The sequence below is a fragment of the Bufo bufo genome, chromosome 2 (genome assembly GCF_905171765.1).
Source record: "Bufo bufo chromosome 2, aBufBuf1.1, whole genome shotgun sequence".
NCBI lineage: Eukaryota > Metazoa > Chordata > Amphibia > Anura > Bufonidae > Bufo > Bufo bufo.
The window spans coordinates 795,548,351-795,575,207 of NC_053390.1; positions in this window are offsets into that span (position 1 = coordinate 795,548,351).

A 26,857-nucleotide genomic window follows, 5' to 3' on the forward strand; every position below is an offset into this window, starting at 1 on the left:
TGTGTATAATCATTGTTAAAGGGGTTATCTGGGAAATAATGATGACCTATCTTCAGGATAGTTCATCATTATCAGATCAGCTGTTTCAGAGAGCCGCTGTCCTCCCCGTTGCTCTGGGGAACGCAGCCAGCTCCCGGCAGCCTTCCAAGCACAGCGCCGTTCATTGTATGGTGACTGAGCTTGGTATTGCAGCTCAGTCCCATTGATGTCTATGAGGCTGAACTGCAACTAGGTCATGCGACCAATGTAGGGTGACGTCTCATGGCTTTGGAAGAGTCTACGGCGCTCATTGAGCACCCGACCTCTTCTAACAGCTGATCGGTGGGGGTCCTGGGTGTCAGACGCTTGCCAATCTGATATTGATGACCTATCCTGAGGATAGGTCATCAATATCTATTGCAGGATAACCCCTTTAAACAAAAAATAACGCACCAAGAAGGAGTTGTTGGAATAAAAAAAAAGCTTTCTTTGTGTGAATGTAATGATATATGCAAGTGATTACAATGTTAGAGTGAAAGGTAAGGTTTATTGGGGAAAACTGTACAGTTGAAAGGGGGGTCGTGGACCCTGTTGGGCACCTCTAGCCTGGATACAAGATGAGATACGGCCTCTGGCCTGGATACAAGATGACATACTGCCTCTAGCCTGGATACAAGATGAGATACTGCCTCTAGCCTGGATACAAGATGAGATACGGCCTCTAGCCTGGATTCAAGATAAGATACTGCCTCTAGCCTGAATACAAGATGAGATACTGCCTCTAGCCTGGATAAAAGATGGGATACGACCTCTAGCCTGGATACAAGATGAGATACTGGCTGTAGCCAGGACCCCTTTTACTGGCTGTAGCCAAGGACAAAAAAGATAAAGTGAAGTCTCAAAGGAAGCAGCTGTTGCTGGGTGATTCAATCATAAGAAGCGTGGAGCTTAAAGAAAATGGTTTTGTGAGATGTCTCCCTGGGGCTACTGCTAGAAGAGATAGAAGACGTATTATTAATATTGTTAAGCATTCAAAGCAGGAAGGGGACGTGGATGTTCTTGTCCATCTAGGGACAAATGACCTGGCTTGCAATGAAGTGTCAGAGGTGAAAAAATCTTTTATCACACTTGGTAATCACGTACAGGATTTTGCATCCACCATTTCATTTTCTGAAGTTCTGCCCGTGCATAATGTTCAGAATGATAGGCAGAGGCGCATAAAGGAGTTCAACATATGGCTTGGTAAATGGTGTCAAGAGCAAGGATTTGGCTTTGTTTCTCATGATAGCTCTACTTGGAATAGAAAGGAACTGTACAAAAAAGATGGTTTGCATCTTTCTCTCATAGGAACAAATGTACTTAGTGAACAACTCCAAGAATTTGCGAAAGAGTATTTAAACTAGGAATGGGGGGGGCAAAAGAGTGAAAATAAAAGAGTCCAATTGCCCCCCGAAACAATGCCAGAACAGGTCAGAAGCACAGAGGTTAAGAAATGATAAGCTCAGAGTCCTGTCTACAAATGCTCGCAGTTTAGGTAAAAAAATCTATGAACTTGGGTCAATAATGGCATCTGAGAATGTAGATTTAGTGGCTGTTACGGAGACATGGTTTAATGAAAGAAATGACTGGGACATAACCATACCAGGGTACTCTTTATACAGAAGAGACAGAGAAGGCAAGAAAGGAGGAGGAGTGGCCCTGTATGTGAAAGATAGCATTAAATCTAACCTAATACAAGTTGGTGAAGCCAACATAGAGTCAGTTTGGGTTACGTTGCAGTTTGCTAACCATGCAGTAACTCGTGTAGGTGTGATATATAGACCACCTGGTCAAGTTAAAGAACTAGATGATCTACTAGTTGAAGAAATAGCTAAAATGACAATGAAAGGAGAAGTTATCATTATGGGAGATTTCAATCTTCCAGATATAAACTGGAAAACCAAAATAGCAAGTTCTACCAAGAGTACGGATATTCTAAATTCCCTACTGGGGTTATCTCTACAACAAGTGGTTGAGGAGCCAACCCGGAGGGAGGCCATTTTGGATTTGGTATTCACAAATGGGGATTCGGTATATGATGTCATTGTAGGCGAAACCTTGGGATCTAGTGATCACCAGTCAGTGTGGTTTAATATAAGAACTGTGAAAGAGTCCCACCACACAAAAACAAAAGTTTTAGACTTTAGAAAAACAGACTTTTCAAAAATGAAATTAGTCATAAATGAGTCCTTATCAGACTGGAACGGATTACATGGAGTCCAGGAGAAATGGGACTACTTAAAAGGTGCATTATTGAAGGCAACAGAAAATTGCATTAGACTTGTCAGTAAAAGCAAAAAAAGGAAGAGACCACTGTGGTACTCAGCAGAAGTGGCCCAAATCATTAAAAATAAAAAGCTAGCATTTTGTAATTATAAAAAAACCCAGAGCAATGAAGATAAGGAAATCTACAAGATTAGGCAGAGAGAGGCCAAGCAAGTTATAAGAACGTCTAAAGCGCAGGCAGAAGAAAAACTAGCTCAGTCTATGAAAAAAGGGGATAAGACATTCTTCAGATATATAAATGAAAAAAGGAAATTAAAACAAGGAATAACTAAATTAAAAACAAAGGACGGAAGGTATGTAGAAGAGAATAAAGGGCTAGCCGACTGCCTTAATGAATACTTCTGTTCAGTTTTTACAAAAGAAAAAGGAGAAGGACCTCCACTAGAAAGGATGACTAATAAATCGTTTGATGCATGTATCTTTACAGAGGAAGATGTTCTAAGTTTGCTGTCTAAGGTGAAGACAAATAAGTCACAGGGGCCTGATGAGATACACCCAAAATTATTAAAAGAGCTTAGTGGTGAGCTGGCAAAACCGTTAACAGATTTATTTAACCAATCATTAGTAACAGGAGTCGTCCCGGAAGATTGGAAATTGGCAAATGTCGTGCCCATTCACAAGAAAGGTAGTAGGGAGGAATCGAGCAACTATAGACCAGTGAGTCTGACATCAATAGTAGGCAAATTAATGGAAACCCTATTAAAGGATAGGATTGTGGAACATCTAAAATCCCATGGATTGCAAGATGAAAAACAACATGGGTTTACTTCAGGGAGATCATGTCAAACAAATCTTATAGATTTTTTTGACTGGGTGACTAAAATAATAGACGGTGGAGGTGCAGTAGACATCGCATATCTAGATTTTAGCAAGGCTTTTGACACTGTCCCACATAGAAGACTTATCAATAAACTGCAGTCATTGAGCATGGACTCCCATATTGTTGAGTGGATTAGGCAGTGGCTGAGTGACAGACAACAGAGGGTTGTAGTCAATGGAGAACATTCAAAACAAGGTCATGTTACCAGTGGGGTTCCACAGGGATCTGTACTGGGACCAATTTTGTTTAATATCTTCATAAGTGATATTGCAAAAGGCCTTGATGGTAAGGTTTGTCTTTTTGCTGATGACACAAAGATATGTAACAGGGTTGATGTTCCTGGATGGAAACGATAAATGGAAAAGGATTTAGGAAAACTAGAAGAATGGTCAGAACTCTGGCAACTGAAATTTAATGTGGATAAGTGCAAGATAATGCACCTGGGGCGTAAAAACCCAAGGGCAGAATATAGAATATTTGACACAGTCCTGACCTCAGTATCTGAGGAAAGGGATTTAGGAGTAATTATTTCAGAAGACTTAAAGGTGGGAAGACAATGTAATAGAGCAGCACGAAATGCCAGCAGAATGCTTGGATGTATAGGGAGAGGTATAAGCAGTAGAAAGAGTGAAGTGCTTATGCCGCTGTACAGAACACTGGTGAGACCTCACTTGGAGTATTGTGCGCAGTACTGGAGGCCATATCTCCAGAAGGATATAGATACTCTAGAGAGAGTTCAGAGAAGAGCTACTAAACTAGTACATGGATTGCAGGATAAAACTTACCAGGAAAGGTTAAAGGACCTTAATATGTATAGCTTGGAAGAAAGAAGAGACAGAGGGGATATGATAGAAACTTTTAAATACATAAAGGGAATCAACTCGGTAAAGGAGGAGAGCATATTTAAAAGAAGAAAAACTACCACAAGAGGACACAGTTTTAAATTAGAGGGGCAAAGGTTTAAAAGTAATATAAGGAAGTTTTACTTTACTGAGAGAGTAGTGGATGCATGGAATAGCCTTCCTGCAGAAGTGGTAGCTGCAAATACAGTGAAGGGGTTTAAGCATGCATGGGATAGGCATAAGGCTATCCTTCATATAAGATAGGGCCAGGGACTATTCATAGGATTCAGATATATTGGGCAGACTAGATGGGCCAAATGGTTCTTATCTGCCGACACATTCTATGTTTCTATGTTTCTATGTTTCTAGCCTGGATACAAGATGAGATACGGCCTCTAGCCTGGATACAAGATAAGATACAACCTGTAGCCTGGATACAAGATGAGATACTGCCTCTAGCCTGGATACAAGATGAGATATGGCCTCTAGCCTGGATACAAGATGAGATACGGCCTCTAGCCTGGATACAAGATGAGATATGGCCTCTAGCCTGGGTACAAGATGAGATACGGCCTCTAGCCTGGATACAAGATGGGATATGGCCTCTAGCCTGGGTACAAGATGAGATACGGATCTATCCTGGATACAAGATGAGATACGGCTTCTAGCCTGGATACAAGATGAGATACGGCCTCTAACCTGGATACAGGATGAGATACAATCTCTAGTCTGGATACAAGATGAGATATGGTCTCTAACCTGGATACAAGATGACATACGACCTCTAGCTTGGATACAATATGACACATGGCTTCTAGTCTGGATACAAGATGAGATATAGTTGGACATGGAGGCATACAGGTTCCTGGAATCCTGCAGGACATTTGCCCACAGATGAATTAGCTGTACCTGTAGATCCTGTACACTCATAGGTTGCAGAAGCTGGCGTCCCAGCCAGTCCCATAAATGCTGGATTGGTGATAAATCTGGTGACCGGGCAGCCAAAGAAGTGTAATCTGGTGGAGACATTCCCGGGAAACCCTTGCTGTGTGCAGGCAAGCATTATCCTGCTGAAAAATTTCATGAGAGGCGGCACATGTGACCATAGGATATCCTGCACATATGGCCGAGCTGTTAGTACAAGGGATAACCAACTATCATGATGGCTCCCCAGATCATCACACCAGCAGTTGGGGCAGTGTGTCGCTCTACAGCAAACGCAGGATAGAAGCTCTCACTATGAGGCCTCCATACTCGAACCCGACCATTGTTGGATACTAAACAGAACCTGGGTTTGTTGGTAAAGATGATATGGTTTCACTCCATAGCAGTCCAGGTTTCTCAACGGTGGCTGGCTGGCAATGACAGGTCATGCACTGTGACACCAAATTTATTTCTGCTGAGCATCTGAAACTGGTCCAGGTGGAGATAAAGGTATAATGAAGGTGCCACCTGTGTCTGGATGTTGGACAACGAAACTGTGGGAGCTGCTTGGGCTTATCAGTGGATTTAACAATTCTCTCTGCTGGTGGTCTGTCTAGGCCATCTGGAGCCTGTTAGCCATATGTGTGTGCCTCATGTAACCACTGATTTCAACAACTCCTAGAGAGTGACAGGGGAGCTGCAAACAGTTTTATCTATGTGTATATAGTGTATAATCCTGCTCGATAAAAGCCACCAGTAGAGCTGCCAGTAAATGGCTTACCGCTAATAATAATGTGATGACTCTGCTGTTTCTGTCCCATTCTGTACACCAAAGCTGATGACACGAAGTGGCATCCTATTATGTCTCCTCTACTGGTCACCGTGAAAAGTTCAAAAATTCTAATTTTCTTTTATGCATACAGTGAATATATTGAACTGTTTTAGACGGTTTTGCAGACACTTGGTAATCCAGGAATAACCCTTTGATAATTTATTCTTACCATACGATTATTATTACACTTTTCTACCAAGGTATGACTTGCATTAAAAGGGAAGGAAACCTTAGAAAGAATATAGAGTAACATATACAGCATTGACATGAATGAGGACAATATCTGGACAGGCTGGGTGACCAAAAGCTGCTCTCCACAAATGGCTGACTATGTCTCTTACTGCCCTCAATGAGCATATTCAAGTCCTATACTTCGAACATAGGCAATTTCATGATTCCAGGACAGCAGAGTAGCGTATTACAGAAAACAGAGGACACAATGAGACAGTTTTCAGGATATTTTACAATGCCATACATTCTCCGTCGTGTGCTCGCCGGCTCACAGTGCCAGTTCTTGTTTGTATAGTTGAACTTTCATCTTCTTTCAACTAAAAATTGAGTCGCATCCTGTAACGTCCCCGAGGCCGTGTTCCTGTCTAGTAATCTCTTTTCCACCATGTATCGCTAGGCGCTCTGCTTTCTGAGTAGAGAGGATACAAATAATCTTTCCCTTTTGTTGTATGTGATAAGGGCTGTTTGTGTCTGAAGATAAAACCTACCTTTATACGCTTCTAGGAGATTGCATACATAATTCTACAAAGAAATGGAAAATCATCCACTGTTCTGTATATCTTATTTACCTGCATACAGCACCTGGCAATCCCAAGTCAGGCTATGGACTGTTAAATATAAAGAGAGGAAGAGAGAGTAGGGCAAGTATACCAGTATACCTTCATATATCCTTACACACCACCGTATGGCAGGTATATCGCTATATAATTTCATACACCACCATTTCACTAACATAATTGCAACCTATTTTATAGGCAGAATACCTCCATACAACCTCACGCTATTATGTAGGCACTATACCGCTATATAACCTCACACTTCATCATATAAAAATATACCTACATATGATCTCATATACAGTATTCACATACGACAATCAGACATCCTGCCTCCACATGTGTTCATCTCATGACAGGGCTACCAACTGGCATTTTTCAGCAGGATAATGCCCGCCCACAAAGCAAGAATTTCCTGGAAATGTCTCCACCAGATTACATCACTTTCTTGGCAGCCTTGCACCAGATTTATCGCCAATCAAACATTTATGGGTCCAGATGGGACGCCAGCTTCAGCAACCTATGAGTGTGCAGGATCTACAGGCCCAGCAGCAACATCTGTGGCCAGATGTGCTTCAGGATACTATACAGAACCTGTATGCCTCCATGTCCAACCCTATCTCATCTTGTATCCAGGCTTGAGGCAGTATCCCATCTTGTATCCAGGCTAGAAGCCGTATCTCATCTTGTATCCAGGATTGAGGCTGTATGTCATCTTGTACCCAGGCTTGAGGCAGTATCCCATCTTGTATCCAGGCTAGAAGCCGTATCTCATCTTGTATCCAGGATAGAGGCCGTATGTCATCTTGTACTCAGGCTAGAGGCCGTGTCTCATCTTGTATCTAGGCTAGAGGCCGTATCCCATCTTGTACCCAGGCTAGAGGCCGTATCCCATCTTGTATCCAGGCTAGAGGTGCCCTAGAGGGTCCTAGAGCCTCCTTTCGATTGTACAGTTTTCCACAATAAACTTCTCCTTTCCTCTAATATTCTGATCACTTACATATAGCATCATTAAATTCGCACATAGAAAACTTCATTCCATATCAACAATTTCATCTTGGTGCATTATTTTTTTTACAGTAAGTGTAGTTTCACACAGAACCATATCACCAGCATACCGCTGTATAACCTCATACATCATCATATAGCCAGTATACCTTTATATAGTCTTACACACCACCATATAGCCAGTATAACTTAGTATGACCTCATACATCATCATATACACTCACCTAAAGAATTATTAGGAACACCTGTTCTATTTCTCATTAATGCAATTATCTAGTCAACCAATCACATGGCAGTTGCTTCAATGCATTTAGGGGGGTGGTCCTGGTCAAGACAATCTCCTGAACTGCAAACTGAATGTCAGAATGGGAAAGAAAGGTGATTTAAGCAATTTTGAGCGTGGCATGGTTGTTGGTGCCAGACAGGCCGGTCTGAGTATTTCACAATCTGCTAAGTTACTGGGATTTTCACGCACAACCATTTCTAGGGTTTACAAAGAATGGTGTGAAAAGGGAAAAACATCCAGTATGCGGCAGTCCTGTGGGCGAAAATGCCTTGTGGATGCTAGAGGTCAGAGGAGAATGGGCCGACTGATTCAAGCTGATAGAAGAGCAACGTTGACTGAAATAACCACTCGTTACAACCGAGGTATGCAGCAAAGCATTTGTGAAGCCACAACACGCACAACCTTGAGGCGGATGGGCTACAACAGCAGAAGACCCCACCGGGTACCACTCATCTCCACTACAAATAGGAAAAAGAGGCTACAATTTGCACGAGCTCACCAAAATTGGACTGTTGAAGACTGGAAAAATATTGCCTGGTGTGATGAGTCTCGATTTCTGTTGAGACATTCAAATGGTAGAGTCCTAATTTGGCGTAAACAGAATGAGAACATGTATCCATCCTCTGATGGCTACTTCCAGCGGGATAATGCACCATGTCACAAAGCTCGAATCATTTCAAATTGGTTTCTTGAACATGACAAAGAGTTCACTGTACTAAAATGGCCCCCACAGTCACCAGATCTCAACCCAATAGAGCATCTTTGGGATGTGGTGGAACGGGAGCTTCGTGCCCTGGATGTGCATCCCTCAAATCTCCATCAACTGCAATATGCTATTCTATCAATATGGGCCAACATTTCTAAAGAATGCTATCAGCACCTTGTTGAATCAATGCCACGTAGAATTAAGGCAGTTCTGAAGGCAAAAGGGGGTCCAACACCGTATTAGTATGGTGTTCCTAATAATTCTTTAGGTGAGTGTAGTTGTATACCAAATATACCTTCAGATATTACCATAAAATCAATATGTAGTACCCCAGACCTAAGGTTACTACAACTGGTTTGTAATGTAAAACTTTGTAATATTCATTTTATGTCACCTTTCATGCTACACTCTTTGGTCAGCAGCAGCTGGGGTACAGTTGGCAGTGTTGGGAAACTTACCATTCCATTCTTCCCCTCTTGGTAGAAGTGGGCTGGTCGGACTTCCTGCCAAGGTAGGGGCAGAGTGAGTTAGAAACAGTTCAGAATGTACAAAGTTAGGAGTGAGGGAGCATGCAATCCATCTCCCACTCCTCAAGGCCAGGTGCATACCCCCCAACCGTCCCGGACAGTCACGGATTTCAGTGGCTGTCCTGTGGTCCCAGTACGGGGGAGGTATGTCCCGTTCTCTGGCAGCTGTCCCTGCTCCATCTGTCGGCTCCCTGCTCCATCATTCCTCCCCACCTCTGGTGCTCCGCACTGCAGACCTGGGTAGGTGGCGGGGCCGGCCAGCGGCTCCATGTATCCTGCTGCTGCTGGGGAACGAGGTGAGTATGTAGAGTTTTATTTTTTTTTACTGCCAGAGAAGGGGTCACAACTGGGCATATTAATGTGAGGAGGCAAACTGAGCATATTACTGTGAGGGGGCACAACTGGGCATATTACTGTGATGGGGTACAGCTGGGCATATTACTGTGAGGGGGCATAACTGGGCATATTATTGTGAGGAGGCACAACTGGGCATATTACTGTGATGGGGCACAATTGAGCATATTACTGTGAGGGAGCACAACTGGGCATATTACTGTGAGGAGGTACAACTGGGCATATTACTGTGAGGGGGCACAATTGGGCATACTTCTGTGAGGGGGCACATACAGATGTACCATGGTTAGCACTCCCGCTGTTAACTCAAATTTCTTAACTCATTTCATTATCTCGAGACAAAAGCCATTAAAAAGCAATTGAAGGTGTTTGCTTAGATTAGATAACCAAACTCAGAAATCTCAGAAAAAAGGAGTGCTAACCATGTTACATCTGTATCTGGGCATTTCTACTGTGTGGGGGCACATATCTGGGCATCACTACTGTGAGGGACACATATCTGTGCATAACTACTATGAGGGGGCACATATCTGGGCATAACTACTATGAGGGGGCACATATCTGGGCATAACTACTTTGAAGGAGGCACATATCTGGGCATAACTACTGTGAAGGGGGCACAATGCTGGCATAACTACTGTGTGGTGGCATAAAGGGGGAATAATTACTATGTGGGGGCATTAAGGGGACTGGATGGGATTAGGTGTTTAGTTATGTTTTGGGCTGAGTTAGAGGCATGGCCTAGTGTAGAAAAAATTGCCTCAGCGCACTTAGTGTCCCTCTTCCTTGTTTTCAAAAGTTGGGAGGTATGCAGGTGGACCACTGAGGTGACTCATCTAGGAGGACATCATTGCCCCAAAGAGATAGCAAGGACCTAGGCCGCAGAAGATTTATAAACTATGGCATATTAGAGTCAGCAGAGTCAAGCTATCCAGACTCTGCTGCAAGGTGGTGGAAAACATGTTCAGACACCACCACCGCAGTTTAGGGCAGGCATAGCTAGAAGCCTGCATCATTCAGTGGAGACCTACGGTCACAGGTGCCAAAGTAAAGCTATAGGGAATAGACTCCAAAGAGAGACAGTGTCGGCTAGCAAATTTCAGTTGAGTGTCATCTTCTGTCACATTGTCAGACATCATACTTCCTCATCTGGAAGGAGAGAAATTGCACTTTGTACGAACTGCTGATGAATGTGCTACTATTCATTTTTTGGTTAAGGAAAGGAAGATGTTCTTTTGTTCTACCATCTCTGCCTGGTTCCTTTCCTTATTACCTTTTTCACTGCACCGAAACCCAAGGAGCGATGACCTGTGGTAGGACACCATGAAACCACAACACTACATCATGGCCACTACCACTCCCATCCTCTGCACCGGCCCCTTTAGGAGCTTGCTGCAAATTTACCTCCAACACCATCATCTAGCCATTATACCTCTATCATAAAGCTGGTAGGCCTCTGTATGACTTTGCACACACCAGGGAGCCAGTATACCTCTATACCTCTATGTTCTTCCAAACGTTTTCATTTTTTTTTACTTTAAGGTTTCATTCAAGTCATGTTGCGCGTGAAAGACGTGTAACGCACTGTAATGCACCTTTAGGCATGGCTAATTTCCATAGTATGATGTCACTGATCTGCTTTCCTGGGGTTCACTGTTTCTTATTATTTTACCATCAGCAAGCAGCTCAATAAAGCTGCAGGTCATAAAATTGGGAGAGACTTCCAGCATAGACTGTGTATAATCATCTACGCCGGTAATTGGTAGACGTACACATAACGGAATAGCACCGCATGCAGACAGTAGCGGAGGAGGGGAGGTTTCAATGGGATATCGTCATACTTGAACAATATCACAATGATTTTCAGCAAGCTGAGAGCAAACATACCTTTCATAACGTCAAACAAAAAAAATTATTTGTGCAGAGAGCTTCTCTTAAAAGTGGCTAAATGTTGAAGCAATGAAAATGTTGCGGTATGCAGGGTGAAATACAGTAGATGCCACTATGTGCAAAATAGTAAGTTACACATCCTGTGGTATGCATACCAAGGTTTGTTCTATACAATGTCAGTTATACTTGGAAGTTTGATCATCAGGATTTGGAACTTATGGTATAGGAATGTATCATGATCTACCAGCTTAAAACTACCATACTACTGAACCCTGTGTACAAAAATATAGCTACCATAACATTGGCCCCTATATGTAACAATATAACTACTATAATAACAACCCTATATAGCAGAATGTAAATACTATAAAACTGCCTCCTATGTACACAAATATAACTACTATAATACTGCCTCCTATGTACAAGAATATAACTACTATAATACTGCTCCTATGTACAAGAATATAACTACTATAATACTACCTCCTATGTACAAGAATATAACTACTATAATACTGCTCCTATGTACAAGAATATAACTACTATAATACTGCTCCTATGTACAAGAATATAACTGCTATAATACTGATCCTCTGTACAAGAATATAACTACTATAATACTGCCTCCTATGTACAAGAATATAACTACTATAATACTGCTCCTATGTACAAGAATATAACTAATATAATACTGCCTCCTATGTACAAGAATATAACTACTATAATACTGTTCCTATGTACAGGAATATAACTACTATAATACTATATCCTATGTACAAGAATATAACTACTTTAATACTGCCTCCTAAGTACAACAACATACAGTAACCACTATAATACTGCTTCTATGTACAATTATATAACTACTATAATACTGCTCCTATGTACAAGAATATAACTACTATAATACTGCTCCTATGTACAAGTATATAACTACTATAATACTTCCTCATATGTACTAGACTATAACTACTATAATACTGCTCCTATATACAGGAGTATAACTATTATAACACTGCTCCTCTGTACAAGATTATAACAACTATAATACTACCTCCTATATACAAGAATATAACTACTATAATACTACCTCCTATGTACAAGAATATAACTACTATAATACTTCCTCATATGTACAAGAATATAACTACTATATTACTGCTCCTATGTACAAGAATATAACTACTATATTACTGCTCCTATGTACAAGACTATAACAACTATAATACCGTCCCAATATACAATAATATAACTACTATAATACTGTCTCCTATGTACAAGAATATAACTACTATAATCGTGCCTCCTATGTACAAGAATATAACTACTATATTACTGCCTCCTATGTACAAGAATATAACTACTATAATACTGCTCCTATGTACAAGAATATAACTACTATAATACTGCTCCCATGTACAACAATATAACTACTATAATACTGCTCCCATGTACAAGAATATAACTACTATAATACTGCTCCTCAGGGCCGCTGATAGAAATCATGGGGCCCCGTACAGCATACATGACGGGGCCCCCTTCAGCTCCACCCCCTGATCCCTCCTTCAGCCACACCCCTGGCCCCGCCCTTGGCCCCTCCCCAGACGCCGCCTTGAAACAACATGCAGATTTGTCTACAATTGATATTTATTTTTCTCCAGCCAGTTATAAGTTTTATTATCCAAAATAACACAGACGCTGACCCCCACCTGACACAGACGCTGACCCCCACCTGACAGAGACGCTGACCCCCCTGACTCCTACAGTAAGCGTCCTACTTCCTGCACTACTCACACACCCCCTCCCCACAGCTCGGTTCAAACCCGTCCTCCTTACCTCTGTCCCGACTCCCCGCCTGCGCCATCCACCTGCAGCCCGCTCCATGGTGTAAGACTGCACCTCCTTCATCCATGCTCCCATCTCTTAGAACCGAGTTGCCCTGCCCCTCTGCCGCCGAGGGACACAGAGCAGAGAGACAGGCGGAGGGGAAGACCGCAGCTCTTGCGGCTCACACTCTGATTGTCTCCCGCCACCATGGTCCGTATTTCCCGTCACGCTGTGATTGGGCATATAGCGGTCATGTGCGGAGGCGGGACTTCTAGACGATCCCAGACAGGCCAGCCCCACGCCGCACATGACCCCCATGAGAAAAAAAACAGCCGACAAGCTGGCCGGGACTTGATTCTGCAGAGCAGACTGAGCAGAGCAGAGGAGCGGGCGCGGGAGAGAGAAGAGAAGAGATACTCTTCCGCGCCCGAAACAGAGGAAATAGTCCCTACCTGCTGCCGCATACAAACGGAGCAAGCAGGCAGGTACTGAGCGGCGATTTAAAAAAAAAAAAAAACGTAGAAAGCAGGGGGGGGGGGTACGACGGCGTTTGACTAGCGGTCAGGGCTGTGGAGGTTTTTTTTTTTTTTTTTTTTAAAACATTAATTGGTTATGTCGAGGCTGCCCGGGCCCCCCTGCCAGCCGGGCCCGGTACAACTGGGCCAGCTGTACTGGCCTATCAGCGGCCCTGCTGCTCCTATATACAGAAGAATAACTACTATAATAATGCCTCCTATGTACAAGAATATAACTACTATAATACTGCTCCTATGTACAACAATATAACTACTATAATACTGTCTCCTATGTATAAGAATATAACTACTATAATACTGCCTTCTATGTACAAGAATATAACTACTATAATTATGCCTCCTATGTACAAGAATATAACTACTATAATACTGCTCCTATATACAGGAGAATAACTACTATAATACTGCCTCCTATGTGCAAGAATATAACTACTTTAATACTGCTCCTATGTACAACAATATAACTACTATAATACTGCCTCCTATGTACAAGAATATAACTACTATAATACTGCCTTCTATGTACAAGAATATAACTACTATAATACTGCTCCTATGTACAAGGATATAACTACTATAATACTGCTCCTATGTACAAGAATATAACTACTATAATACTGCTCCTATGTACAAGAATATAACTACTATAATACTGCTCCTATGTACAAGAATATAACTACTATAATACTGCCTCCTATGTATAAGAATATAACTACTATAATACTGCCTTCTATGTACAAGAATATAACTACTATAATACTGCTCCTATGTACAAGGATATAACTACTATAATACTGCTCCTATGTACAAGAATATAACTATTATAATACTGCTCCTATGTACAAGAATATAACTACTATAATACTGCCTCCTATGTACAAGAATATAACTACTATAATACTGCTCCTATATACAGGAGAATAACTACTATAATACTGTCTCCTATGTGCAACAATATAAGTACTATAATACTGCTCCTATGTACAAGAATATAACTACTATAATACTGCTCCTATATACAGGAGTATAACTACTATAATACTGCTCCTATGTAACAGGAATATAACTACTATGTGTTCTCATTGTGACGGAGGATAAAACATTATTCTTGGATTTACATGAGAAAGTAAATAAAACACAAGAAAATGTTTAATAGCCAAGAGCTTTATGATGAACTGAATAACAAAATTATAACGATTCTAACAAAATTGGAACTTGAAGTTACTGAAACCAAACAAGCTTCGTTCCTCCGTGATTTACAGGACTATAAAACGGTTTCAGTTATAACTGGCAACAGAATTCCTCCAGAACATCCAGACCACGTTCTCTTCCGAAAAGAACCAATTAATCTAAATGCCGGATTCCGTCTGGAGTGAATTTTAGTTCCCCTGACTTAGATTTATCAGGTACCACTTCCGATGGTGCTTACAAGTCTGTACAGAGAACAAGAAATGATGATGATGGATCATGTGACGGACCATGTGAGGAACGTAGTGACGTCATCAAAGGTCCTATTCCTCACAAAAGAAGACAGAAGAGATGCCGGCTGCGCAAACAAGTGGATTAAGGTGAGTTAAATTTTTTTAATTTTTTTTTTAACCCCTCCAGCCTTATTGTACTATGCAGTCTGTATTCAGAATGCTATTATTTTCCCTTATAACCATTTGTTATAAGGGAAAATAATAATGATCGGGTACCCATCCCGATCGTCACCTAGCAACCGTGTGTGAAAATCGCACCGCATCCGCACTTGCTTGCGGATGCTTGCGATTTTCACGCAACCCCATTCATTTCTATGGAGCCTGCGTTACGTAAAAAACGCACAAAGAGGAGCATGCTGCGATTTTCACGCAACGCACAAGTGATGCGTGAAAATCACCGCTCATGTGCACAGCCCCATAGAAATGAATGGGTCCGGATTCAGTGAAGGTGCAATGCGTTCACCTCACGCATTGCACCCGCGCGGAAATCTCACCAGTGTGAAAGGGGCCTTAGAAAGTAAATAATAGTAAATGACCCCCTTTGTGTTTACCCTCCACTGGCACCACTCAAATAAAGTTGAAGTGCGGGTGTCACTATAAATTACCCAAGGGGGGACGTCCCAACAGTACCTTCCATAGATATCTGACCAGGCTCTGACCTTGGACACATAACCTGCAATGATGTCTTTAGGTGGGTTATATCTGTTGGATGTTTTTATATTTTTTGTATCTAGTTAAATGTGGAACCTGGTCAGATATCCATGGAAGGTACATTTGGGACGTAATTTATATTTAGGACCATATGGGAGCTCCTGTTTAGTATTATTATTTTGTTTTGATCCTCCCGTGTCCCACCTGTGGTTATATGATAGGTGGTACATCTTATTGGAGGGCGCGTGATCTTGGGCCTGGTACTTGGTATTACATTCATGGTTACCTTCACCATTGTCTGATTTTTTTTTGCCTTTTTTTTATGTTTTTCCAATTATGTCTGTCGGATCTTGTTCGTAATAAACTTTATATTTTAGGATATATTGTTTGAGGGTATCATTGTTTGTTCCCTTGGGAATAATTCTCATAATAAATTTTAGCCGAATCCTACAGCAGCACAGGGGGAAGGGAACAAAGACCGGTAAAGAACTGGTCTTTGTAAATGACCTCCATTACCTTTTTCGCAAAATAATATAACCACCTTTCTGTATGTACGGTACATCTGGTCATGATGGTGTTACTGTAGACAAGTGTAAGGAAATGTGTGCAGTCATATTCAGAAGCTTGTGTTCTTTGGAGTTATATAAACGCATGCTGTTCTGTAATATTTCCATCCCTTCTAGTTTTCTAATAAACACAAGTAGCTCTCCTGAGTATATGGTGAACTGCTAGAAAGGACCATCAGTTAGTACGTGCCGAACAGATTCCTTCCTGCCCGACCAATTTTCTTTCTCTTTTGTCTTCTAGGACATAAGAGCTGAAAATGCCTGTGGAGAAAAATGTGTCATTTACTTCCAACTTCTCGTTTGGCACTTCAGTAATGAGAAGAGACGGGAATAAGACATCTGAAATAGCTCCTCAGCAGGTGGTGGTCGGGTTGTTACTGACTGTTATTGATCTGGTCACCCTCTTGGGAAACACAGTGGTTTTCATTTGCCCTGTAGTGGAAAAGAGACTAAGGACGGTGACGTACATGTTCATCATGTCTCTGGCTATGGCCGATCTGCTGGTGGCTTGCCTAGTTATGCCTTTTAGGTAAGAATTGATTTTCGTTCTGTGTCATGTAGTATTGACTACTTTATTTCAATGGATGGAAATAAGGTCATGAAGGAATGTATAGAACTGATACAAAAGATTTTTCTTGACATCTACTAATGTACATTTTCTCACCAGGACAAAGCATAGGTTTTTCAAAGTGTTTTGTAAATTGAAGTTACACATTTTCATAAGTATTTTCGCATTTTGCAGCGATTACAGCTTCATGTCATCTTGGGTTTGTTGCTGTGAGCTTGGTTCACCTGTTTTTCGCTAGTTTCTCCAGTTGTTCTAAAAGACCCTTTCAAGATGTCAAGTTGTATGAGAAGCACCAATGCTCATCAGAAATGTTTGATTAGATTTAAATGGGTTTCCTGAGACTTTTGGTGGAGGTCTGACACCTGGGACCCCCGCTGATCAACTGTTTGAGAAGGCAGTGACGCTTGCAGTAGTCCACAACCACTATACAATATACAACGGCGCTGTGCTTGGAAAGCTGCGAGAAGGCCACGGTGAGCATTGGTGCTTTCTCAAACAGCCAATCGGCGGCGGTCCTAGGTGTCAGACCCTCACCGATCAGATACCAATGACCTATCCTGAGGATGTCATCAGTTGTAAAAACTTGGAAAACCATTTTAAGTCCAAGCTGTACATGGGCTACTCAATGACATTCATGGACTCTTAAGATTGATTTATATGAGGAGATAATTGGACCATGTAAAGGTGCAGCTGTTGAGGTGATCTCTGCTGTAAATACAGCACTTCACCTCCACTTAACGAGCAGCCGACTGTTGGAAAGGAATGCTTATTTCCCAACAATCAGCTTTAGCTCGCCCCATGTATATACAACTTTACCCTGCCTTGGCTGGGTACTTATGGTCATTGTCATTTGAAAGGTGTGGAAGGTTAACCTTTGCCACAGTCTTAAGCTGCTCATACACATGATATTCTGATCAGTGATTAATGGTCTGTGGGATCATTCATATAAACATAGACTAAACTGGCCAACCAGGGAGTCAGTTAAAAAAAAAAAAAACACATGGCAAATGATTGTCCCCATTCACTGATCAGTCCATACACTTGCACATTCAGATGACCACCAGCAAAATTTTCCAATCTCATGGATGAAACTTTGAAAGTAAAAAAATTTCAAATCATTCCCCTTTCCCCAAAATGTAAATAAAAATATGTAAACAATAAAAAAATACAGATCATGGGCATCGCCACGTGTTAAAACACCCATACTATTAAAATATATCTGATCAGTGATTAATGGTCTGTGGGATCATTCATATAAACATAGACTAAACTGGCCAACCAGGGAGTCAGTTAAAAAAAAAAAAAACACATGGCAAATGATTGTCCCCATTCACTGATCAGTCCATACACTTGCACATTCAGATGACCACCAGCAAATTTTCCAATCTCATGGATGAAACTTTTGGCGGACCCAAGTTGACCATTGTGACCATAACATTTTCAAAGGTAAGATCAAATAGCCAAAGTCAGCCATTTCGACCAACTTTTTTTAATCTCAGCTTTAGGTCCAGTTTTCATCAAGAATCTCAGTTATTTACCCCAGTAAAGGATATCTATTATTTTGACAAAGTTCTGACACATATTATACAAGATTTGATTGATGAAGGTTCAGGTGTCGAGACCCGCACAATTGCTAAAACGAAGGGGGAGATATACTTTGCTGAGGAATATGTCCCTTTGTTTCTGATCTCTGCTCAAGTCTCCCGAGTCTATGATGAATTGGGGGAAATATGGGTTGGAAAGTTTTGGACTTTTGGCCACCTTTTTCCTATGTCTATTGCACATAATTCATGAACCCTCCAGCATGGGTGTTGATAGAATGTGAATATACCTTGAACACCATAGCGCCCTAATGGAGGGGGAGGGTACAGATAGAAATGAATGTGGGAATTACTGGTGCCAAGAAAAAAAAAACATAGGTGGAGTCTTGACACCTTCACGGGCATCTTCATGGAGATGATTGCTTGTTATAGTTCCCTAAAGGAACTATAAAAAAAGTGTAAAAAACTTTGAAAGTAAAAAAATTTCAAATCATTCCCCTTTCCCCAAAATGTAAATAAAAATATGTAAACAATAAAAAAATACAGATCATGGGCATCGCCACGTGTTAAAACACCCATACTATTAAAATATAAAAATATTTTTCCCAGATGGCAAACGACAAAACGGAAAAAAGTCACCTCACAAAAAATTTAATAAAAAGTGATCAAAAAGTTGTACACACCCCAAAATGGTATAATTGAAAAGTACAGATCATCCCGCAAGAATGAGCCCTCAGACTGCTCCATACACATAACTACAAAAAAGTAAGAGGTGATGCGAATGGTGATAAAAATAAAAAAAATTTAAAATTTTCTAAGTTTTTATTTTTATTTCAGTGTCACTGAAACTATACTGACCTGGAGAAAAAAAGTAACAGTCAGTTTGCACTGTGACTGTTGTGTGCACTTATACTGTTTCTTATTGTTGAAGTGCGTTTATATGTTTGTTGTAATATATCCTGTATATTTGCACTATATCTGCATCTGGAAAGGGTTAAGGCACAGCCAGCTAAAGCTGAGAGACTTTACGACTTTCTGACTAAATTTGGAGGGGAAAACACACAGACACACAGACATATTGACTATGTGGTTTAGTTCTGTCTTTTATGTTTGAAAAACTGCTTAGTCATCTCCATATACTTACATATACACTCTACACAAGTCTTTGACAGACAGAAATTGCAACATTTTATCTGTTTAGGTCATGCTTCTCCAATCATCCCTTCCAAATAGAAGGTTCTAGTTCAGCTAGAAACTGTATATAAGGATAGCAGTCAGAGACCCTAGTTATCTATAGATAGGGATCAGTGCTTAGTAGGAGAGACTCTGCCAGACTGCATGAGTGACCAGAAGAAGATGCTGAGACAGGGATACTCTGCCACAGATCCTGGGTCACTAGACCTGTGTCAAAGGAGCCAGACGGAAGACTGAGCCACAGTATCTGGGCCACAAGCCTTTGAGAGAGAGGGACAGTTAGCTCAGGTTTTCCCTCAGTTCCTCCAGTAAAGAAGCACACTGGTTTACTGCAAGCCCTGACTCTCTGGACTTATTTTCCATTGGGGTGTACCAGGCCTTACCACCCCTTCCGGAGAGCAGCAACACGTGGCCGATGTTGTCCAGAGGAACCAGCCACCCCAAATCTGGCCACTGCATCTGACGAACACATTTGTGATGTCAAAGCAGCTTTTATAAAGGCATTCATAAAGTGCCCCAAATGTCCAGCAGAAGATGTCCCCATTAGTTTATCTGGGGCAGTTGCTGTACAATTGTCTCATAGCTGATTGATTACAGTGGTCCAAAATCGATCCATTACAAGCTCATTTGGGTAGGAGTTTCTGATTGGATAGCCTTTCCTTAAATATTTGTAGTCTCTGTGATCTTGTTGGTGATAGCGAAAGGTTTGTGCATATGTATACAGTATATCCTTAAATATTTCTAGTTCTAGTCCATCATTTAGTTGGTTCCTGAAAGTATCCTTCTTCAGTCCTGTTTCTGAGTTATTAGTGTTCACAGTTAGCTTTAAAATCAAAAAGTGAAAAAAGGAAAAATCGCCCAGTAGGGAAAATGTTAAAGAATAGGAATAGGCAGAGTGTAATGTGTTGGACATAGTTACTCTTCATAGCCTTAGATGTCCCCCATCCATAAGTGTCTTAGTAGATGAATTGCAGTTCTTTGCCAAGTGTGTTCATAATGGTAAGCATCAGTCAATATTTGAGGAGAATTTATTGATTTTAAAGTAACCTGTGAAGTTCAATAAGTACTTTGATCTGTGAGCAGCATGTTATTAAGCATCTAGAGCTAAGTAGATTGATATTTAATTTTGTGGTAAAAGATTCAGTTTGGTTCTTCCATATAATATTAAGTAATTCAGACAAATCTCTTCCTTTACTATGCTTCGGAGTCCTAGGCAGTCCTTATTGCATACTTACCAACATTGTAGTTGGCCAATTTGGGACATGTAAGCTTTTCACTGGGAATGCCCCAGTCTGCTAACCTCCTCCTGTTCCATAACATGTTACCACATAGGACTGCATGTACAACATTCCAGGGGTTGTCTCATAAAGAGAGCATGTCCTTATGCCTATTATATACCCTACTAAAGATCCTCCAGACAAGAGAGCCATCCTGCAAGAGCATCATTCTGACAGACTCAAGTTGTCAGGACATGTCCCCTGGAGCAGGCAGGACTGGTCACCATTACTGTTTTGCTGGGGATACTGGGAACTGTAGGCGCAGCAATCAACTGATCACCATGTTAGCTCCAAACAAAAAAGGAATGTTTTCGATCACTAGTTTGTGATTAGTGGAAGCTTGACCATCGATGATAAGAGACTCAGTTGAATCCACACCGATCACAAAGTGATATCATATGTCCTCATGTAGTGTGATGGAAATAAGCTTTACCCATGGTCCCTCATGGCCATGGGAAGTAATGCCAAATTGGTCATGCATGATTCATCTACATTTTGAGCAGAATTCATCACAGTAATGGTTCTTGGTTCAGCCATTATTTATCAGTGTGTATCAGTGCCCTCTCTTTAGATTTACAAATTTACTTGTCAAATTACTAAAGGTTGGATGAATGGAAAGTGAATCATCTACAAGACTATAGCACAGATAAACAATCGTCAACAAGGACGTCCTTGAAGTGAGTAGAGCTTTGTTCTTGTGAACTTTGTTTATGAAGTGTCCTGCATATACGGAACGGCAATTATTCCAGCACACCGTCATGTTCTTCGTTATGGCATTCGGTTAATCAAGACATCCTTTTTTGATTGCAATTACAGCACGAAAACCTGAAAATTGTATGCTTCACTGCAGCTGATCACGCTGACAGGATGTTGAGATATGTGGTGTTATTGGAAGTGAACATCCATATGGGCTCCTGTTCCTGATAATTGCCCATGTGTAAACAGTGATGTGCTGCAGACAAATAATGAAACTGTATGGGGACAATTGATCGTAGTAGCAATCATTCATCCCCATACAGCGGAGAGGATTGCTGCATGTAAATATAGCTACTGAGTGGGCAGTGATCGGGAATGAACAGTTCATTCCTGATCATTGCCCAGTATATCGATCCATGTAAAGGGTTGTTTAATGTCATATCAGATAAAGAGAATTTGTCACAATGGCAGACCTGTTAAATAAGGACATAATTATGATACCCTACTAGAGTAATATTTTTTGGAGCCACAATCCTTCTTGGTTAGTCAGGAGCCTTTAATTTACCATCACTGTACTTTGAGGTACCTCCTTACCTAAAACTGCCTGTAAAAGCTCTACCCATTTGTCCTATGTAAACAGGGATCCACTGCACAGAAACAATGAATTTATATGGGGACAAGCAACCACAGTACCGATCGATTGTCCCCACACAGAAGAGATGATTGCTGCTTGTAAAAACAGCTTTTACCTCTTCTAACGAGCTGGCAGTTATTGGGAATGAATGGTTGTTCCCAATAATTGCTCGGTTGCCCTGTGTAAAAGGGCATTCCAGTCGTGTCAGGTTATATCCTATCCATAACTATTAGTTTGTGGGTGTCTCTGGGGCACCCACAGATTATGAGAATGGGGAGTACAGCGCTCATCTATTTCAGTAACTTCCATAGAGACAAATGGAGCGGCAGAAGCTGCAGTGTATATGTCTGACTTGCCACTCTGTTCAAATCAGGGGGTCTCTGGAGGTACAGGGTCCTCATTCACATGATTAGAGGACGTCTCATCGGTAGGATCCCACCAACCTAATAGTTATCCCTTATCCTGTGGATAGGGGATAACTTGTCACAAGCGGAATACCCTTTTAAGGGCCCTTTGACAATAAGAAGATCACAGGGTGTCCTGGGATCTCCAGTAATAAGTTAGAATCTGTGAGGGAGCCTAGCAGTAAGTGTTTAATTTCCTTTAAGAGCCCCCACAGGAAAAATGTACCATTACACAATTCTTTTTTAATTGAATTGGCTGTTAGGTTACATGGAAATGTGTGATACACTGACAAGCAAAAGGGTAACAATGTTTAGAACTTTTGACTTTCAGGCTCCACATCTCACCATCCACTACAGCTTTGAACGTGAGACTACCATCATTTTATAGACAATGATCTTGGCTATCTCATACATTAATTGGACTTGCAACTACCGTATTTAGCATATGATTAGTTATGCGGATTCTTGTCATGTAACTGCATTGTTACTGAAGAAAAGAGAAACAGCGTCATCCAGCTCATCGACAGTGATATCTCCACCAAGAAAATTACCAAACTTCATCATGTGAGCGCCATGACAATTTAAAAAATAAGAAATGAAGTCCGTCCATTCATTCCAAAGCCAAGAGGTGGACGTCCAGGCAAAATATCAATAAGTCGGCTCATCACAAGGTCTATCAGTTCTGGAACGACAAACACGGCGGTGGAGGCGGCTCGTATGCTTCGTAATAGTGAGATCACAGATGTCCATGCAAGCACTGTGTGACTCGCATTACACAAGTCTGGAATTGTGGCCTGCAAAAAGGTGAAGAAGACTCGACTTCAATATCGTCATAAGAAGTGTCGGCTCGAGTTTCCAAAAAGAGTATGAACAGTGGACAGTAGAAGACTGGAAATGAGTGATTTGGAAAAGGGGGCTAACGGATCGAGAAATTGAAGGAACTGTCAAGTTCGGTGGAGAAAGCCAGATGATATAGTGTTGTTTCACAGCCAAAGGCATTAGATACTTGACCAGGATCAAAATCTGCTAGACTTTATTGGTGATATGGGGTTTGGGCAACGAGAATAATTTCCTTTGGTGGGCCGAAGGAACCCTAGTCCAACTCTGAAGCCAACCAATAGATTGCGTAAAGTAAGACAAACATGTTTAGCCATGCACCAAAATTATCATCCAACCTGAGCCACTGTGATACAAATGGCAAGTCTTTAGACTAGCTGGTCGAAGCTTATGATGTCTATATTTTAGATACGTCCTATAGTTTTAGACGTACTAGACCATTAAATAACAGTCTTGATGAAACCATCATGACACAATGACATCTTCTTCATCTCTATTTTGATGGAACCTCTAGGAGATATATAGCAGAAATAATAGATATGTATGTGCACTCAACTATCTCGTTCTTCGGAGATAAACGTGCAGTATATCACACAGAAAATGTGTAGTGTCCTTTGTGTGAACTGTTATTAAGATGTCAGCTTATTCTCCGGGCTTGTCTTGCAGGAGGCTTTGTAAACATTGTAGCCTATAATCAGTGTCATCCTCAAATTTCCCATTTTACCACTCAATGCTTTCTCCTGATACTGTAACTAATGAGGCTGGGGATGATCTGTCAGCTATCTCTATGTATCATTATGTAACCTGATAGGACTTATTTACTTTCCCACAGAAATCTTGGATATTATCCTCCATTCTGTTAACTTATTGCTGGTGCTATGGACTTCATCCCCACCAGGGAGTTAAAGAGGTTTTCTGAGAGTTCAGTGTAGATAGCCTATCTTCATGATAGATCATCAATATTTCATCATCAACTCCCTCACAGTAAAGCAACTACAGCTCCATTCAATGTATAGTGGATGTGCTTGGTATTGCAGCCCAGGCCTGTTCACTTAAATGGGACTAAGCTGCAAAAAGACTTTGTGACCAATGAAAGTGATGTCACATGGACTAGGAAGAGGCCACTGTCTTCACTAGAGCTATGTAGCCTCTTCCAACAGCTGACCGGTGGGGCACAAGAAGTCGAACCCACACCAGTATGATATTAATGACCTATCTTGAGGCTAGGCCATCAATATTGACCTCATGGAAATATAATGAATGTAGTCAATGTGTCATTCTCTCATCAAGTCAGCAGAACTTCAAGGTTGGGCTGCTACTTCTTGTCTATCTCTGTCTATAAATATATTATGTGACTAAAGCCATTGTGATGAGGAAATTTGAGGCAGTCAAAACATTTGTGAGAATTGTTTTGGTATGAGTTCCTTATAATTAAAGGGGTTGTTCCCAGTGAATAGGATGAAGCTGTGATACCCTGCCCTACCACCACTAAGTAGACATCATGCAGGTAAACAATGGAGGGACCATAGTGCTTGCACAAATGCTTTGTCCTTTCAAACAGCTGAGTTGGACCCTCCCTCTCAACCTGATATTGATGGCATATCCTGAGGATAAGCCAGCAATATACTGAACCATAAAAAATATGTTTAAGGGGTATCTGCCTATGCCCACATTAGCTCTTCAGATCCTTGAAAAATAGCTATTATTGGTGCTGAATTCTTTCTTCTGTTACCAACATACTGGAGAGTAACTACTTTTTCCAGCAGATGCCACTAGGCGGAGCTATGTGAGATTTTTAAAGCTTTCATTAATTTCAATGGTAGCTATATAAATCCCAATTTGCTGAGCTCCCTCTAGTGGTGGCTGCAGACACACATTTTTATGATATATTGCGTGAGGGAAAGCAGGAAATTTTGAACAGTATGGAGGGATAGTTATCAATGTATTTATGCCAGTTGTCTTTTGTAAATACATTAAGAAATATGGTTTTCAGAATAAGCAAGATGACTATGTCGTAACTTGGTCCTCTCAATCAAGAAAGAGAGGGAAGGGCTGGCAGAGGAAGCAGGAGGATCAAAGGTGCACAGAGTGGCTTGGGCCCGTCCGCGCTGCACTGAACTACTCATTTGCATATGGATTAAAAGTACTTTTCTCCAGAATGAAGCAACACATCGCTAAGTGAAAGATATCATTACATTCAGCTGAGCCAACCCTACAAGACAATTGCCTGAAAAACAGACTCCCTTTAAGGCCTCATGCACACGGCCATTGCCAGTGCATGGCCGTATTGCGGTCCGCAAACAGCGGGTCCGCAATATGCGGGCACTGGCCGTGTGCTCCCCGCATCACGGATTAGGACCCATTCACTTGAATGGGTCCGCAATCCGGAGCTGCAGTGCGAAACGGAGGCACAAAACCCGACTGGAAGCAACACGGAGAACATGTTCTATTTTTTTGCGGTGCAGACGAATCACAGACCCATTCAAGTTGAAGGGGTCTCGATCCGTCCCGGCCGCCGCACGGACGTCGTCCATGCATTGGGGACAGCAAATTGCGGTCCCCAATGCACGAAACGGCCGCACAACGGCCGTGTGCACGAGGCCTAAGAATCAACAGCTGTGCCCTGTTGTTTTTTTCAGTAGCCACAATAATGTCTCATCGTCCTCCTTTGCCAAGACACGAATGAAGTGAATGTAAAGTCTAATGTTCCTAACACGTTATCCTTGCTGTTACATAGCAACGAGCCATATGCTGGTGGTCCCTTTCCAGATGTATTTTAAAGGCTCAGAACATTGAGTCTGAGCTACAGCATGTTGCTTAAAGTCAACATCTTGAATGGAAATGCAAAAAAAATAAAAATAAATTTGCTTTTTAATCCTTTCCAATGCTTTCTACTGATCCCCTTCTCTCGAGTGAGATGCCACGAGACCCTCATCTAGACTCTAACTGCTCTCACTGCTTTGACAGCCCCAGCCCTGAGTGAAGGCTGAGGGGGGTACAAGGCTTTCATCATATGAGAATGTAACACATGAAATGCTTTTCAGGCCAAGAAACAAAGTCAAGTAGATCTATAAGATGTGAAATATTAATCAAGGGAACAGGGAAGATGATGAAATTAATTGATTAATGCTTGAAAACCTATCTTGATGAAAAACCCCCTGATGAGCAGCAGACGCTGCAAGGAGTCTGCACTTGGAGCAAGAAATTAAATAGGAGAGATTAGGAAATCCTGGAAATTAACTAGTTGTAGAACATGCAAAGGAGTACATTTTTTTAATTGCTACAAGCCCTTGAAAAGAGAGGTCCAACCCTTGCTGGTCTCATCCTCCTTTCTGCTGGGTGGTGAGGACCTCCGCATTGTTAG